At 46.2% G+C, this 17,529-nt stretch overlaps 1 protein-coding gene across 12 annotated transcripts in view; it reads left to right on the top strand.

The window, feature by feature from the left end:
* The window catches only part of LOC139540708 (receptor-type tyrosine-protein phosphatase S-like), a 271,577-nt gene that overhangs the window by 139,278 nt on the left and 114,770 nt on the right, over positions 1-17,529 (top strand). The gene's annotated exons all lie outside the window — the stretch shown is intronic.

The raw sequence follows: 17,529 nt of genomic DNA, 5'->3' as shown, positions 1-17,529 counted from the left end.
ATGGCTAAAACCTACTAGGACATGAGGAAAGCTGAAAGTCACTAGGTGCACTTCCTGGTCTATTGTGGGTGATATCTATCAAGCGTCATTCTGCATTGCAACTAATCAACTCTCCATTCAGAGAGGAATGTTCAGCTTCTGTATCCCAATAGCAGCAGACGGGGTGCTAACAGGGATCATTGCCTGGATAGAGGGTCTGAAGAAAGCCCTCTGATTGGTCTAGAGAGAGGGCCTGAAGAAAGGCTTGTGATAGGTCACACAGGGACACACCTGATCTTAGAGGGAGGTAGCAGACAGATGTGTGAGACGCGTTATATCCCAAATGGCACACAAGTCCCTTCATAGTGCACTTATTTTGACGAGAGCCCTATGGGCCCTGGTCAAATTGTGTACACTGATGAGAAAGGAGGGGAGTGAGAGGGGGAGGGATTGGTGATTGGTAAAGAAAACCCACTTTATTTGGATAGTTCAAATTAACTGCTTTCTAAGGTTATGGTTAAGGTTAGGTTTAGAATAAGGGTTAGAGTTCAGGGCTAGGGTTAGGGTTAGTAGATAGTTCATTGAATTGTTACTGATAGTCTGTAGAGCATCTACAGATGGACTATCCAAATAAAGTCTTACCGGACACAGGAACCGTGGTCCTTATATTGGCCACAATCTTTCAAATGGAAAGAGCCACCTTACGATTGGTGCCAAACAGTATGTAGTACCCGCACGGTGTGGATTTGTTTCCAGTCAAATCAAATCAAGTTTATTTTATATAGCCCTTCGTACATCAGCTAATATCTCGAAGTGCTGTACAGAAACCCAGCCTAAAACCCAAACAGCAAGCAATGCAGGTGTAGAAGCACGGGAGTCCCCCCCCCATTCTAGTTTAGTTTTTTGGGGGGTATTTTCTTAAAACTGCATTGTTGGTTTAGGGCTTATAATTAAGCATTTCACAGTAAGGTCTACACCTGTTATATTCTTGCGCATGTGACAAATAAAATTAGATTCAATTTGATTTAGGTTGATGAATGTTCAAGGTAATACTCGGGCAGATATTAATGTCCCAGTCACTCTTGTTGTCCCGTCATGCTTTGCGGCCTCACTGCCTCCCATGTTGTGGCTCATCCTGTTTGTCCATTCTGGCACTACTGTATTGGCTTTACGTCACACTTGGACAGGGACAAGAGCTTTACTGTCTGTTCTCTCGCTCCATTCTCTCGCTCGCTATTTCTCTCTCTCTTCATCTCTCTCTCTCTCTCTCTCTCTCTCACACATACACATGCACACAAGCATACACACATACACACTCCCTCGCTCTCTATCGCTCTCCTTCTCTCGCTGTCTCTCTCTCTCTTTCGTTCTCCCTCCCTCTCCCCCTCTCTGTCTCCTCCACTGCTGCCATCTGCCCCGGTTGTGGCTGTGGCTGGGGCTTGGGCTGAGCCGTAGAGCTGGCAGTAGCTTGTGGTGGTGCAGTCGTGAAGCTCCTCTCCTGTGCTGACTGGACCAGGGCCCAGGATCCGGGGTTATTGTCGGCAGCCACAGTCTTACATGGCAATCCAGGCTTTGGGGCAGGGCCCAGGTGGCCGTGCACCGTCACACAGCCACACAACACAGGCCCCTCAGGCAGGCAGAGACCGGGCTCTCTCTTTCCAGGCATAGGGCTGGAGGGTGGAAGGGGGTGGGTGGGGCTGTAGGGTGGAGGCTGTTGGGGGTGGAGGAGAGAGGATAAGCCCCCCCCCTCTCTCCATCTGTGTCGAGGCATTGCCTCGTATAGGTTTATCAGCCTAGTAGGCTGGGACTGGGTGAGAGAGAGGGGACGGGGTAGAGGGGAGAGGGAAGTGGAGGGAGAGGGGATTTTGGACAAAAGCTTAGGGGAGAGAGAGAATGGACAAGGTATAAGGGACAGGGGATAGAGTACACTGTATACTGTGTAAGAGAAAAGGGGTAACAGTGAATAGGAGAGAGAGAACAATGGGTTATAGAGGTCAGGGGTCAGGGGATGTTGGATAAAGACTTGGAGATGTAGGACATGAGGCAAGGGACATGGTGCTAGTGAACAAACACACACAAACACACCCTCCCTCCTCACATACACACACACACACACACACACACACACACACACACACACACACACACACACACACACACACACACACACACACACACACACACACACACACACACACACACATCTACACTCCTCTCGTGCTCTTCTATTCCAACAAGATCTCATAGTTTCCCTTCGAAATTCGACGTTGAACATCTATTTCCGACGTACTAATTCCGCGTCATTACAGGGCTAAACAATTCAAAGGTTAACAGTTCAGGCATTCATTCCGAGTGATTACGTTTAGGGCTATGGTTTGGGAAAGGCTTAAAACCAAAAAAACGAAAACATGACGCCCCATTACCATTAGGCGTCGTCAGTATTCTTAGTATTCTCTCGGCTTGTTAGAGCGTTGTGAACTGCTGGAGCACAGCGCTCTTCGACTCCGAGCATCATGAGTTCGCGGCCAGCAGTAGTATTCTTCTTGTGTCCTCAGAGGAAGGCATGTATCGACTTTTTCAGGACCTTTTCAAACATCCGAAATCGAAGTCTATTTCTAGTGATCAGGCTGCTCTATTCAGCATTAGTATTGAGAAGCGGTGCCCTGTCTCTAGCCGTGTTCCTGCGCTGTCCCGAGTCTGGCAGGGGTGCGTTTAGGCGTGTGACACCTCCTGGCCGCTGCCCTACAGTAGAACAGTGAGCTGAATGCCTAAGATACAGGGCCATCTGCCTTTTGCACCCAGTCCTCTGGGAGTCCTTGGGAAGACTATAGACACCTGCAATTTCTTTCCTTTCTGTATCCTTCTCTCTGTTTCCTTTTCATTTCTCTCTCTCTCTTCTTCTCTTCCTTCCCATCTGCGTTCTGTATTTCCTTCCTCTGTATTTTGCTCACTGTTTCTCACCCTCTGTTGTCCCGCCTCTCTATTTCTCTCTCTATGGGTCACCTCTCTTCTTTTATTTTATTTCTTGTCTATCCTGTTTTTACTGGCTGTGGACCTCTCTCTCTGCTCTCTCTCTCTCTATCCCTCTTTCACATTCTTTCGTTCTCTGCCTGTTAACCCTGGCTTTGGCCCGGCCTGGCACTTTGTCCCCCCCCCGCCCCTCTGTTTCACACACACGCAAGTACGCATACACACACACACACACACACACACACACACACACACACACACACACACACACACACACACACACACACACACACACACACACACACACGCACACACACGCACACGCACACACACATATAGAGACACACACACACACACACACACACACACACACACACACACACACACACGCACATAGAGAGACACACACAAAGGGAGAAACACACACTCGTTCTCCCCATCTCTCTCTCATCCTCCTCCTCCTCCCACTTTCCCATCTTTTTCATCCTCATTGCCTCCCAAGGTGGAACTAATCCCAACCTCTCCTCTCCTCCTGTAGTGTGCCTGGATAAACTCCACTGTAGCCCTGACCGAGGCCTCTCTTCTCTGCCATGCTCACTTTCTCCCTCTCCTTTCTGCCTCTCTCACTCTCTAGGACAACTCAAACACAAGTGCTGGGATTTTGAAGCTATATAGTTGCCTATTTCCCAGGCTTTTTCACTCTATTGGGTCCGCTCTCTCTCTGTTTCTTTCTTTCTGTTGTATTTCTCTCTCTGTTTCTTTCTCCCATCTGTCATTCATTTTCATTCCTCCTCCCCCCCCCCCCCCCCCTCTCTCTGTGACACTACTAGCTGAGTGAGCTCGTTAGTGAGTAGAGTGGTGTAGCGCGGGCGGGGCGAGGCCACCAGGCTCGTTTGATCAGGCAGCCTGCTAATTGGCTGCTTTCCTGGAGGTACCAGGAAGTGGTGTTTGTTCTGCGACTCACTGCCCATGCCGATTTAATTGGATTCCGCCAACACACACAGTTACGCACAAACGCATGCGCTGACACGCATGCACGCGCGCACACACTGGGGTTTTTACGTCCCACTTTTATCACAACCCCCGTGTCCACACAGCTATTTTAATATCACCTCTGGCTCAACTCAAGTCTCGGGGCAAATTGCGCTGACATCCTCTAGCCTGGCAAATTAAAGTGGGCTCCCTTTGCCTCCAGTCATCGTTAGAAACGAAAAAGCCTGGCTACGTCCCAAACGGCATCCTATTCCCAATGTAATGCGCTATTTTTGATCAGGGCCCGAGTGCAATACTTTTGACCAGATCCCTACAGGGCACTACGTAGGGAATAGGGTGCCATGTAGAAAGCAGGGCTCTGCGTCAGGTATAACCCCGCTCCCTAACCGCTGCCCTGGCAGGGTGTGCTATCCTATGAGTCGCCCCGTGCTCTAAATCGTATCGGCCCCACTCCATCCTCGCCTCTGATTTGGCCGAGAGTGGAGAGAGAGGAGTCGGCGGAGGGAGAGAACGAATGTGGTTTGCAGACAATCCTCCTAATTCACCACTGCTGCCCAGCCCTCCCCTGGTAGTTTGCTGTGAGCAAAGCAAAGCCACTGTGGGCCACAAACAGGACCCAATCAACCCCCCAAATAGCTTCAGCCCCAAACGCTGCTGGGCACCAATTTCTCAGATTAAAATAAAAAGAGAGAGCGGAGAGGGAGGGAGGGCTTTTGGCTCCAGGCCAAGCCTTAGGACGTCCTTCCACATTTCCCTCCCTCTGTCTCCTTATTCTCTTCTCTCCTTCTCTTCCCTCTCCCCTTGTCTCTCTGTATTTTTTTTAGAGAGATCTCTCTCTCTCTCTCTCTCTCTCTCTCTCTCTCTCTCTCTCTCTCTCTCTCTCTCTCTCTCTCTCTCTCTCTCTCTCTCTCTCTCTCTCTCTCTCTCTCTCTCTCTCTCTCTCTCTCTCTCTCTCTCTCTCTCTCTCTCTCCCCCCCCCCCCCACCCCACACCGGTCGAGGCAGTTCAGTGCAGTGGTTGACGGCCGGCCCCGGGGGTGGCAGGGTATTAGCGAGCGACGTGTTCTTAAAGCCGCGCCGTGAATGATTTGGAGTAACGGAGCGTGGCTGATGATCATTCCCGCTGTATTCCTCCGGAAAGCCCGAGTGCAGCTGGAAAGAAAAAGTGCATTATCATGCATTAGGGAGCCGGAGGGGCGCTTACACAACACAGGCCTGAGAAATAGTGTGTGTTTTTTTTGGTTTTCCTATCCTTGTGGGGGGGGGGGATCAGAAGTCCTCACAAGGAGAGTGAAACAAGTCAAATTTGGACACGTGGGGACATTTCGCCAGTCCCCACAAGGACCAATGTTATTTTAGGGTTAGGTTTAGAGTTGAAATTAGGGTTAGGGTTAGAATTAGGGTTAGGAGTTAGGGTTAGGGGTTTAGGTTAGAGTTAGGTAAAGGGTTAGGGTTGAAATAGGATTTGGAATGGGAATAAATAGTTTGATCCCCACAGGTATAGTCAAATAAAGCGTGTGTGGGTACGTGCATGTGCATGTGTGTATCGCTGTCAGGTGTGTGTGTCCGTGCACGTGTGTGTATGTGTGTGCCTGTACGTCCTGATCTCAGTTTTTTAAAAACGTTTTCTTGTTTATATGTTCCCCATGTCCAGGGACTGCAGATGTAAATGAGATTGTCAGCTAAAACTGGTTGTCCCTGCCGAATAAACAAAAAAACCAAAATGATACGTGAGTGTGCATGTGACCCTACATAGCTGGGAAGGTGTCAGGGAGACACTTGTAGCTAGCCAGGAAGGTGACAATGGGTGGGTCTGGGACAGGCAGGGAGGACACTAAGTGCGAGGGATACATGAATTGATAAGTATTGACTTCCAGACCCCAACCACCCACCTGCCCACTGCATATTCGATACGTCCCAAATGGCACCCAATTCCCAATATAGTGCACTGCACTACATAGGGAATAGGGTGCCGTTTGGGAAGCAGGCATTCACTATCTTTTTCCTGCTGTTCCCTATTAGGTGACCCATTGGAGTAGCCATAGAGACATAGAGAAGCAGGGTTAAATGGTTCTTCATGTACAATCAGCAAGTCCTTCTCTATTGGCCGGCTGAGCACGTGAGCAATACCCAGGACCCCTCTCTTAATAGAGAACAAATCAAATTCAAATCAAATTGTATTTGAGTGTTTGTGTGTGTGACATTTCTCCTCTGCTAAATTCTCCCACTCTTTCTCCCTGTCCATTGATCCCCTGTTCCTGTTCTCCTTCAGTAAACTCTCCATCCGTGACTCTGAATTTATAAGTGTGTTTGTGTGCAGTATATTTGTGTGTGATGCATGTGAGTGCGTCCATGCATGTCACAGTGTGTGTGTGTGTGTGTGTGTGCGCGTGTATACAGTATGTGTGTTCATGCATGATGCATCTCTCCATTATCTTGGTTTGGCCGGCTCCTTGGCTGCTCTCCGACTCCGTCGTGCTTCTGTGGCTCATGGGTAATTGTGTCGTGCTGGGCAGGGCAGAGGTCACCACACCCCAACAACAGACTGAATCAGGAGCCTAATTGGCCAGTTAAATAAGGCCACCAGTGAAAAGGAAACCCCCGATTGGCTGGGACAGATTTAACAACGAGACAAGTTTACAATTGACCTCTCAACTGGGGTGAGGGAAAGATAGAGTGATAATGTGTTTTATTTAATGTACAGTTCCCACTTCAATGATCTACACTTGTGTCGTTGTTATATCATTACTTACATGAAAAGCTAATTGTCTCAGAGATAGTCTTTGTTTCGTATCACTTTCATGCTTGTTAAAACCTGTGAATCAAATGTGACAGAAAGCACGTCGTAATAGTAGAGAAGTAGCGAAAGGAGGGAGTGACATTTTTTTTTTTTTTGTACGATTTTATAGCATTTTTTAAAAATAAACAACACAAAATATTCACATACAAACAGCAACATCATACATACATCAACTACATCACACCTACCCAGACCCACTAGCACACACCCCCATCACTTTCCACCACGTGGCCTGACACTGCACCATTTTGTTTCTCTCCATAGTCAACACACTTTCAATATTTAAATCAGAAATCATTTGATTTGTCCATTGTGTTAATGATGGCGAATTGATTGATTTCCACGTTTTTAGTATAAATGTTTTCAAGATGAGTGATGAGAAGAGAATCGTCCCACCCATCGGGTCTTGACATATGCAGACAGGCGGATTCAAATTAAATTCACATTGTAATGCTTCTGACAGCTAACTTTCTAGCTCTGCCCACGACTTCAGGACTTTATAGCATTCCCAGAAAGCACGGATTATTGAGTCATTATTAGTTTTACACTTAAGACATGACTCTGCCGTTGTGCTGTAGAATTTGTGAATTTTGTCTCTTCTATAATAAATTCTATACATTAGTTTATACTGGATTAAGCGTACATTTTTGTAAACTGTAATTTCGTTAGTTATGCTCCAACTTTGGGCTCCCAAGTGGCGCAGTGGTCAAAGGCACTGCATCTCAGTGCTTGAGGCGTCACTACAGACATCCTGGTTCAATTCCAGGCTGTATCACATCCGGCCGTGATTGGGAGTCCCATAGGGCGGCGCACAATTGGCCCAGCGCTATCCGGGTTTGGACAGGGTAGGCCGTCATTGTAAATAAGAATTTGTTCTTAACTGACTTGCCTAGTTAAATAAATTTGAATAAAACTGCCAACATCAGTTATTTTGAAGTCTTGGTTCCAATAGTTTATATTTTTTTCGAAGAGATAGTCAGTTGGATATGTTCTCTAAAGGTTTTGTATACCTTATCGTATGAACATCCTTTTCTGACTCAAATAAGATTCCCTCAAGGTTGCTCTGATGTCCAAAATATCTCAAATCGACATGTTGTGATATGTAACTTTTAAGTTGCATGTATTTGAAACTATCTACATTGGTCAGTCCAAAATTACTTTTGAATTCTGTCATGGAACTAAATGTATTTCCTGCTACCAAGTGACATATTCAGAAGGTGTAGAAAGAGATACAGGAAAGATGAAGAGATAAGAAAGAGAAAAGGGGGAGGTAAAGGGATGGAAAAGCAGAGGGTGCTAAAAGGAGAGGGGTGTGTGTCTCCGTGTGTGTGTGTGTGTGTGTGTGTGTGTGTGTGTATGTGTGTGTGTGTGTGTGTGTGTGTGTGTGTGTGTGTGTGTGTGTGTGTGTGTGTGTGTGTGTGTGTGTGTGTGTGTGTGTGTGTGTGTGAATGTGCAGGTCTGCGCGTGTGCTTGTGTGCGTGGAGCAGGTGGGCATTGAGTCTTAATAAGACACTGTCAAATATGGTGCAGATCTACCCCCTCCTCCTCTTCTCCCTCTTCTCCCTCCTCCTCTGATCCACCTGCTGATCTCACCTTAGCTCTCCCCCAAGTCCACATACACTGAGCAGGCAGAGAGGGGGAGATGTAGAGGGGAGAGAGGGAAAATGAGGAGGAACAGACCATCAATAAATAGGCAGAGAGAGAGAGAGAGAATGAACAGAACAGTGATAAAGCGTGCAAGATGAAAGAAAGATGGGGAGACAGATATAGAGAAACCGACTAACAGGCGGATGAACAAGAGGAGGGGGGGAATCAAAATAACCCGAGAAAGAGAGAGAAAAAAAAAAGAAAAAAGAAAGAGACACAAGAAAGATGAGAGAGAAAGAGAGAGGGGCCTCCATCACAATGGAGGCAACCCTAGCAGACCTCATTTGATTAAGTCTGCAGTGAGCCGGCATTAACACCCGCCCAACTATATTTGCCCGCTGTATTATCTCCAAGCCAATTCCCATTCCCACTGCCTCACCTCCCTCTCTCTCTCAGCTGCTCCACTGCTGCATTACACATTTGTTTAGCACTGTCAAGATCTAGCACAATCTGCTATGGGGCTTTGCCGCGCGTGGCACTTCCACGGCACTATCAGCCGAGAGTGTTATCCAAACGGGAAATTGTATTTCCCTATGTTTACGTCCCATTTGTGTTGTGATAGAGCTATGTCGTTTTGTTGTGCGTTTCGAGTCATACTAATAGTTTGAAAGGGGTTGTTTAGTTTTTGTACTACGGGTGTTTGGTCATATTATACCTGTCTATTCTTTTCATGATGTGTTGGTTTTATGAGGTCATTGGTGGCCCCTTTTTACTGACGTCATCTCGCACTGCTCAGCAGAGAAGACGTCCCTCTGTCCATCTCTCACCCAGCCCGTCCTCCCCCTCTCATCCTCACTGAGTGCCTGGGCTGAATTTGTACGCCAAGCCCGACAACCCTCCAGCTCCATCTCTCTCCAGCCCCCCTCAGAAAGTGCCTGGGAGACTGGAATGTACCTTTATTTAACCAGGCAAGTCAATTAAGAATAAATTGTTATTTACAATGACGGCCTGGCAAGAGGCAAAAGGCCTCCTGTGGGGACGGGGCTGGGATAAAAAAAAAGATAGAGAATGGTTTGGCCAACTCAGTGGACCTGATTGGCTTATTACTTGGTGTAAAGTTTGGCTAAATGGATCCTGTGTCGGCTGCAACTCGACGATCCGGGCTAAATTGAAAGATCAGTGTCCCCGGGATTGGTTTTACAAGGGGATAAGTGCTCAATTGTTTGATTGCCCCTGTGACTCTCTGAGTTGAGAGCAAACCTTCTGTTTTTCTCTCTTCAGTTCAGTGCTCTCTTTTTTAACCCTTCTTAAGCTGAGTATCTCCCTCTTTGCCCGTCATCTCGTTTTTCTCCCCATCCATATCTGGAGGTGACCAAGCGGATAGACTGTACTGTTACACGAAACCTGCTCTGAAATGAAAAGGAAAGTGGCGGATAAGGGTGGTTCCCATGGAAACGGGGCTCAGTGACGGCCCCTCAGAGGGCCCAGCACATTAATTGTGCTTTTTCTGTATTAGGCTCCCCATTAGCTGCTGCCAAGGCAGCCACTACTCTTCCTGGGGTCCAAGCAGAAACAACACAACACATCAATACCTCTCACAAAGACAAGCGGTGATGCAGTCAATCTCTCCTCTACTATTGAGCCTGGAGAGATTGACATGCGTGTTCTTGATATTAGCCCTCTTTGCATATTTAAAACCAGTTTACAATCTAGGGTTACACCAAGCAGGTTAGTCTCCTCAACTTGCTCATTTGCCACATTTTTCATTACTAGATTTAGATGAGGGTTTAGTAAATGATTTGTCCCAAATATAATGCCTTTAGTTTGATATATTTAGGATACGCTTATTACTAGCCCCCCATTCCAAAACTGATTGCAGCTCTTTGTTAAGGGTTGCAGTGGTTCTTACTTAGCCATCTGATTCAATGAAGGATGGAGCCGGGTTCACCTTTTGGCCCAAAATTTAATTTAAGGTACTCCAAAGCTTTTTAGTATCATCCTAGTACAGTTTATTTGTCTTTAGTCACATGATTTCACCTTATATCAACCATTTCACACATATAATCCAGATACTGGCAGTTAGCACTTGGTGGTCTATAGAAACTTCCCACAAGAATGGGCTTTAGGTGAGGCAGGTGAACCTGTTGCCATATTATACTTCAACAGCCTTTGACATGAGATCCTCTCTAAGCATTACAGGAACGTGATTCCGAAAGTATACAGCAACACCTCCCCCATTGGCATTCCTGTCTCTTCTATAGATGTTATAACCATGTGTTGCTACCACTGTATCATCAAATGAATGATCAAAGTGAGCACGTGAACGCGCGTGGTCAGCTCATGGCACTCTGCCAGACCCCTGACTCAAAGAGCCCTCATTCCCCCCTCCTTCACAGTAGAAGCATCAAACAAGATTCTAAAGACTGTTGTCATCTATTGGAAGCCTTAGGAAGTGCAATATGACCAATATCCCACTGTATATTCGATAGGCAATGAGTTGAAAAACTACAAACCTCAGATTTCCCACTTCCTGGTTGGATTTTTTCTCAGGTTTTTACCTGCCATACGAGTTGTGTTATACTCACAGACATCATTCAAACAGTTTTAGAAACTTCAGAGGGTTTTCTATCCAAGTCTACTAATAATATGCATATATTAGCAACTGGGCCTGAGTAGCAGGCAGTTTACTCTGGGCACCTTATTCATCCAAGCTACTCAATACTGCCCCCAGCCATAAGAAGTTAATGTGGGCTATTTTTAGCCCTTTTCAGGGTTGCTTGTTTGTTTTTGGTGCTTTCCTGGGAAGCTTATTGGAGGTAGACATGACAGTGATATTTACATTTGAGCTGATAGTACAGGGTGATCTGCCCACAGTGGGCTTCCTACTAGGGCAAACAGACTCAGTGCTAACAGTGCAATTCAGGTCCATAGGCTAATGATTACTGCTGACAATAGCTGTCAGATTGACAGATGTATTCAGGGTAGTTAGAGGAACATAAATTAGGTTAGTTATATTGACCGCACTACCGCGTCTGCGAGAGGTTATATGCCTTTCATGTCCTCTGTTGATGATTATGACAGGGAGGACTAGAGCACTAATAGACCCAGGCCATCAGGCTTTAAAACAGTTTGCAATGTTGCTGGAGATGAACCTGGAACCCCTGTGGTTAGGTTGTTATTTTATTTTAGGTACTCGTTTAGGGCCACGAGGCGACTGAAACGTTCCCGAACCCCTTCGATAGCACGGGAGAGGGTCAGACATCATTATTTTCTTCCCTGTGCTAACGAGGGTGTTTATAAATGATTTTGTAGTCTTCCCTCAGTTCCTTAGATCACCTAAAGTGAAGGTCGTTGCAACCAACGTGCGTGACGATGTTGCCAATATTAAAGTAGTTGGCCAGAACCGTGGGTAGGAGGGAGTTGATTCGGACACTGGCTCCTGGGTGACAGTGGACCTTAGTCGGTCCACAGACCGTCGGCAGGCCGAAATGTCTCACCATTGAACTGCCAACAATGACAGTGGTCGTGATGGTTGTGAATGAATAACGAGGAGCTGGGGGAGGCGGCATGGGCCACCATCCTCAAGAATAGACACGAGCCACTACCCAGGTGACTGATGCTGTACAACACAGAGGTCACACCAACTGCCAAGTTCTGGCAGAACAGATAGGCCTTCAGTTCCCACACAGGACGCCGTTTCGCTGCACATGATGTGTGGAGGGGAGTGGGAGAAGGGACGGGTTTCGATATCTCCTTGATGATCTCAGTATTTCACCCTCATTTACCCCGCTCGGAGAATTCCCATAAAGGCTTACATAACAACTGCATTATTGCACAATACAACAAGCCACGGGAAGCGCTTATTCCTACCTGCTCTGCCATGAAATATACCATATCCTACTTGCTCTGCCATGAAATATACTGTAGCCTACTTGCTCTGCCATGAAATATACTGTATCCTACTTGCTCTGCCATGAAATATACTGTATTCTACCTGCTCTGCCATGAAATATACTATATCCTACTTGCTCTGCCATGAAATATACTGTATCCTACTTGTTCTGCCATGAAATATACTATATCCTACCTACTCTGCCATGAAATATACTATATCCTACCTGCTCTGCCATGAAATATACTATATCCGCTGTTCCAGACACTATATCTCTGGAAGGAACATAGAATGAGAGAAAGGGAGAAAGAAACACAAAAGAGAGAGAGAGTGAGTAAGAGAAAAGAGAGTAACGGAGAAAGGAACGGAGATGCTATCCGGACAGCTTTTCCTTGATTACAGAGCTTCTGTTCTGGAGCGCTGACTCAGCCTGACTGGCTTCATAGTAGCAGCTGTTAATATTTAAAGAAGCCTCTGCATCCTCTGCCTTAAAGGGCATGCCGCACGCAACTCACTGTTGCTCTAGCCCTGCCCGCCCGGCCTCTTCCTCCTCCTCGGCTGGCACCCGCTCCCTCCGCCAGGCACTGCCGTTGGCACTGGACCATGCAAAATGAACATCTGTTCCCCGAGTGCGCTGTTTGCCTTTTCTCCCCTCTCCCTCTGCTCCCTCTTCATCAACTTCGCACCGAGATACTTGTCCAGCACTAACCAACGCTCATCCGCATCAGGAGATGAGCGGACTGAACGGAACAGAAACGTCTTTTTTTACAGAGCCGCTGGATGCTAAATTAGCACGGTGTGGGTGGTGGTAATTAAAAGCAATGTTGACTTCTGTTGGGTTTTTGGTGGCCTCCGAACAAGTTATATTGGGTCGTTTACTGTAAGTGTGGGAGTTCAGGGCAGGGTTTGTTTTTCTGTCCTTGTCCTATTTTTTGGGGGAATTTACTTCGTTGTTGTTTCTGGCATGTGCACTGTTGACTGAGTGAAAGTTAAACCGCTGTGGCCAATTCTTCCTTCGAGGACCGGTCTTCCCAGGAAATGATGTTGAAATTGAAGCCTGGCTTCTTTGCTTTTAAAAGGAAGGGGCAGCCACATACATATCCCCTCCTGTGTCCTGTCACTATCGCAAAGGGAATGTCCTCTCTTTCCCTCTGGCTTTTTGTCATTCTGGGCACATCCTCTCACGCTCGTCGTGTTTTTCAACAATTTATTTATTCAACCGCTCCTACCGAGCAAGGGTCCACTCCCCATGACATCCCTATTGCCTCCCACCCTGTTATTAGATGCTTAGTTGCATAGTTCCCTAGAGGGAAATGTGGCCAATGTCACCCCCCAATCCTTCACAATTATCATCGGACTCATTTTGGGTTTCAAAACCGTTCAGCTGATTGCGCTGTGTGTGGTTGGGTTGATCTGGGGATACAGGCCTCTGCTGTCTTTTGCTGTCGTTGGAGAGGTTCAGCGGGGAGCTCAAAGCTCGAAGCTCAAAATCATGGTTGTTTTGGCTCCGGCTGCAGAATGGGCTTAGAGAGAGGGGCTCTCTGAAAAGGCCTCTCTCTTTCAGGTGAATTAAGTCTTCTCATGCAGCCTCGCTGGCCGTGTGCCTCCAAGCTTGCATTGTTGTGTGGAGAACGAACAGGCATTATTTGGAATTCCTTTTGTGTGTTTTAGACTGTTTAAAGCATTTGTTATTGACTGGGGGGGGGGGGGGGGGTCAACAATTGAACTGAAATTCTACCCCTTGAAACACAGCTATAGGTAGTAAGGCCAATTTTGCAGTAAATAGTTATGTGTATTTGGCCTACTAATCGAAAAGGAGGTTGTTTAACTTTTACTGCCTCAGAAACCCGGATCCGGGAGCACCCCCCACCCCCCACACACTGATTAGCATAGATAGCATAGCTTCAGAAGTAGATAGTAGCATCTAAATATCATTAAATCACAAGTCCAAGACACCAGATGAAAGATACAGATCTTGTGAATAAAGCCACCATTTCAGATTTTTAAAATGTTTTACAGGGAAGACAAAATATGTAAATCTATTAGCTAAACACGTTAGCAAAATACACCACTATTCTAACTCCATCAGTTTCTTACTCCTTCAGGTGCTATCACCAATTCGGCTCAACTAAGATATTGATAGCCAATAACCTATAAAAAAAACCATCAGATGACAGTCTGATAACATATTCATGGTATAGGATAGTTTTTGTTAGAAAAAAGTGCATATTTCAGGTAGAAATCACAGTTTACAATTGCACCGACCATCACAAATCCACTAGAATTACTAGATAGAGCAACGTGTATGACCAATTTACTCATCATAAAACATTTCATAAGAATAGACAAAGCATAGCAATGGAAAGACCCAGATCTTGTGATTCCAGACAATATTTCAGATTTTCTAAGCGTTTTACAGCGAAAACACAATAAATCGATAAGTTAGCATACTACATGTGAAAACGTTACCAGAGCATCGATTCCAGCCAAAGAGCGCTATAACGTAATCACCGCCAAAAGATATTATTTTTTTCACTAACCTTCTCAGAATTCTTCCGATGACACTCCTGTAACATCATTTTACAACATACATATACAGTTTGTTCGAAAAGGTGCATATTTAGCCATACAAAACCGTGGTTACACAATGAAAATACTAGGAAATCAAGCCTCAATATGTCTGACGTCATCTATCAGAGTGATCTAGTTTAATTAAAAGCTAATCATATACTTGACTAAAAAATACAGGGTTGACAGGAATCGAAAGACAAATTAGTTCTTAATGCAACCGCTGATTTACATTTTTAAAATTATCCTTACTTTTCAATACAGGGTTGGCCAAGTGAAGCTATACAAAACAAAATGGCGAAAAATGCGTTTAAAATATTCCGACAGAAACACGGTTTATCATATTAAATATTGCTTACTTTGAGCTGATCTTCCATCATATTCTTGGGCAATGTATCCTTTCTATGTTATAAACGTCTTTTGGTCGATAGATGTCCTCTGTCCTTCGAAATGTCCACTAACAACGACCGAGACCGCGAAACGTTCCCAAAGCTAGAAAGTGCACGACAAATACATTCCTCAGAATCGCACTAAACGGATATAAATTGCTATAAAACGTTTCAAATTAACTACCTTATGATGTTTTTAACAACTATAACGACTGAAAACATGACCGGAGAAATAATGCTGGTTAGAAAACGATTTGGAACGAGGCAGGTCCGATGGCCTTCACGCTTGAGGCGCACGTTGAGAAAGAGGGGTCTCTGTACATTTTTGTCATTTATAATGGCTGTGAACGTCCCATCGAGTTCATTGAAAACGTGATGACGTACAGACACCCAAAGGAAGACGTAGGTAGTGTCGGTTTCTTCATAGCATTCACTGTGGCCTTATAAACAGACCCCAGATCAGAGGTAAAAATTTCTGAAATCTGAACCCTGTCATGAAAAGTGCTGTAAAAATTGTTCTGTACCACTCAGAGACAAAATTTCAACTCCTATAGAAACTATAGACTGTTTTCTATCCAATAATAACAATAATATGCATATTGTACGATCAAGAATTGAGTACGAGGCAGTTTAATTTGGAAATGTAAAAAAAAAAATAATGCTAACAGCTCCCCCTATTGACAAAAGGTTAATTGGCAAAACTGCAGCATTGCGGTGTGTAATGCAAATGAAAGCCCATGCCGTGAGGTGCCCCCTGCCGAATGCAACTTGACTGGTCGGCGCTGTCTCTCGGAGGACAGGCATTTCTTCTCATGGCCGGGCCTCATCTCTGGAGTTGACCCTGGGCCACGCAGGAACCCGGGCGAGCTGGCGCGCTGGGCCAAACTTCACTACGTCACTGGCTGAAACGGACTAGAGCTTTTTTTCTCTCTCAAATTTGGTACTGCCACCTCGCAGGCAGGAGATGGGTCGGAGCTGTCCCGGGCAATTACTTCTCTCTTGTCTTTTGCTGAGGTAGGGAGAGGGGCGGCCTGTGTTGGACTCAGCTGTGAAGTGCGGAAGCTGCTGAACGTAGCCTCTGGCCCTGAGGAGCCTTTGACACAAAGGCTGTAAGGCTTTGCAAAGGCTATAAAGTTCAGTTCAATTGAGGTTGTTGGGAGAAAGGGGAAGTGCGATGAGAGTTCAAAGTAGGGAAATGTGAAGACCTTTGGCACTTTAGTCCACCCTGTTTTCCTGGATTCTCACTTCTCCGGCACCCAATAGCATTCACTGAAACAAGTCCACATTTAGGCTTCAGACGTGACAAATGTGTAGCCCCAGAGGCTATAGCTGTGGTTGTTATTGGACGTGGCTCTCGGGGGGGAAAAAAACTGCTACTGGGCTGCCGTTCCAGTGGTTGGAACACACTGCTTGTGGCAAAGGCTACTTGCAGTTTGGCCAGTTGCGATGATAGCTTTACAAGTGCGGCCTAATAAGGTTGTACGCTGGGTTTACAGGGATCTGGACAGTGTCTGTGGAACACTCACAGCACCGCTTCATATGCCAGAGGAAAGTTATCTTCGCAGTGAGGGAACTGTTTAATTGACGAGCACAGGAGTTGAGAAGCCGCTGAGGCCACAGACAGTCCATCAGAATGGAAGCGTAAACCGCTCTCCTCAAACAGACACACTGGGTCACCCCTGCAACCGTTATGTTCAAAAAGCTGACCCGGCAAACACGTTCAACTGCAATCTGGAGCGGCTCCAAACCTTTTTCTCCGTTTTGAGATTTGGATGTAAATTCTGCTCGTGGTCCCGCGGTAAGCGTGAAGAATACCAATAGGTGCCGGTCACCTCTCAGAGCATGCAGACTGTGAAAATGCAGTGCACTGGGAAGGAGAGGTTGAGCGCATGCTGCATAATACCCATTATCTACCTGAGATTGGAGTCCGAAGGGGAGCACGACGAAGAGGCCGTGATTCGTTTTCCTATGCTGCTTCTCTCCCCTTGTGGCGGTCCATGCTGACACAGGCGCAGCCAAAAATGACGTTACCCAGGACCCCCTGAAAGATCTGGCTTCCCACTGTGCCCGCTTCCGCCATCCCCCTACCTTTCCCCCACAAACAATCTTCAGCCTCACCAGCCGACCGTCTCTCGCTCTCTCTCTCTCTCTCTCCACTGTTCCCCGGGCGCCGAAGACGTTGATGTCGATTACGGGAGCCCCCAGTACTTCTCTGATTCAGAGGGGTTGGGTTAAATGCGGAAGGCACATTTCAGTTGAAGGCATTCAGTTGTACAACTGACTAGGTATCCCGCTTTCCCCTTTCTTTCTCTCTTTCTAAATTTAATTACATTCAATTAAAATTGCTTTATT

This window comes from Salvelinus alpinus, chromosome 16 (assembly GCF_045679555.1).
Source record: "Salvelinus alpinus chromosome 16, SLU_Salpinus.1, whole genome shotgun sequence".
Lineage (NCBI taxonomy): Eukaryota > Metazoa > Chordata > Actinopteri > Salmoniformes > Salmonidae > Salvelinus > Salvelinus alpinus.
Note: the sequence above shows the minus strand (reverse complement) of the source record. Positions and strands in the feature narration are given on the sequence as shown.